General features: G+C 34.1%; 1 pseudogene; it reads left to right on the forward strand.

Annotated features, from left to right (window-relative positions):
- Positions 1-1,048: 1,048 nt before the first annotated feature.
- On the forward strand, positions 1,049-1,178 carry LOC137641724 (U4 spliceosomal RNA; annotated as a pseudogene).
- Positions 1,179-1,732: the final 554 nt, after the last annotated feature.

The raw sequence follows: 1,732 nt of genomic DNA on the forward strand, positions 1-1,732 counted from the left end.
CCAAAAATATATCCAAACAATACACAAAATCCATTCAACACTGAATTTGATCAAAACTTCAATCAAAACACAGCCCTGTTATCACCAATATTTAAAAGAGATTCGCGCGATTCCAAGGGTCTGGGCACCAAAAATATATTATACGTTGATGGCTCCTGGGTCTGGGCACCAAAAATATATTATACGATTATGGCTCCTGGGTCTGGGCCCCAAAAATATATTATACTATCACTCCTGACTGGGAACCAAACATATGATATTATATATATTACGACTGGCAAGTTACTAAACCTCTCGAATTCCAAACTCACTTGTTTGCTTTTACATTAAAACTGTTACACTTTAAAATATTCATATATGTATTCTGAGATAGTTAAATAATTCCCAGATATCTATATATAAAACACTGAATATCCAAAGGTTTCTTAAATACACTCAAAACAAAACTAGGTTATTACTCTTAAGAATTATTTATGACTTACTACGTCTCTTAACAGTGTATGAGCGGATTCTATTCTAAACAATGGTAATTGGAATAATATATTCTTTACAAAGATAATTATATATTCTATATGGATTACAACATTTTGAAAAGAATTTACATAATAACAAAATAAATCACTTGAACTACAGTATAGAAATGTCTTTAATTGCTTGTTCAACCTCGCATTTTCTTTCAGTAATTTTAGTTATTGTATTAGTTGATCTAATTATCAACAGATTTTTTTTCCTTAACTTTGTCAGCAAATTTCGGTTTCTCCGGGTTTGGGACTCTCAATGTTTGAAGTGTTGCTTTAATTGATTCCATATTCATGGCAAGAATGTCAACTTTCTCAGTGAGGTTGGTAGTCTGGGTGGAATCTGCTGCGTCTGGTCTGCCTAAGGTCCGAAAGTTTGTTTTCCAAGTCATCTATTTTCGCATCTTGTTCATTCAGGGCCAGATCTCTCTCGTTCACTTCTTCCTTTAATTTTGATATTACTAAATTGGCTTATTTGGCTTCATGTACGCAGTGTGCGCATAACTAATCTAAGTTATTCCGTTCAATATCAATTTGCGCAGTGGTAATATCGTAACCAATGAGGGCTAACCGAGGTGTGATTATTGCCTGTTGAAACTTGATTCATTACCAGTGATGTCTATCACTATATGCACACATTTCTTATGGTAGAGTCTCCTACATTCACATCTTATCCATTTTTTTCGTTCTCCCTCCGTGTTTTTACATATGAGGCAAAAATAGTTAGGAGCAGACATAGTGTAATGTTTCTTATCACTTAGGTTTCCCATAAGATTAACTAATATCAGTACAATGATATTCTAAGCGAGAAACAGAAAGCTATAACACGTCCACAGTCTAGCACAGCCAACACTGAAAAGCTATGAAATACAGTAATCCATGCATCTGTTAATAAATATTTTCCATGGCATCGTGACACCTATTTCAGTAATACTAGAGGAAAGAGCTGTGTTGCTCATGGAAAATGCAACTTATGGAAAATATTTGCCTAATTTCGACTACCTTTAAGTAAAATATCTGCCTCCAAATTCACCTTTCCTAAATCCCATTGAAAATTGTTTTCTGTCTTTGAAAATTATATGAAATAAAAACTCAATTGGATTCAAGGTCAAGCATCAGATTGATGAGCGGCTTTTGCTACCACTATGTATATGGCCAGTTGGAGGAAATCCCTCACAGAAAGGAACATTGCTCGTTTCATTGAATTAATTAAC

The sequence above is a fragment of the Palaemon carinicauda genome, chromosome 5 (assembly GCF_036898095.1).
Source record: "Palaemon carinicauda isolate YSFRI2023 chromosome 5, ASM3689809v2, whole genome shotgun sequence".
Taxonomy (NCBI): domain Eukaryota; kingdom Metazoa; phylum Arthropoda; class Malacostraca; order Decapoda; family Palaemonidae; genus Palaemon; species Palaemon carinicauda.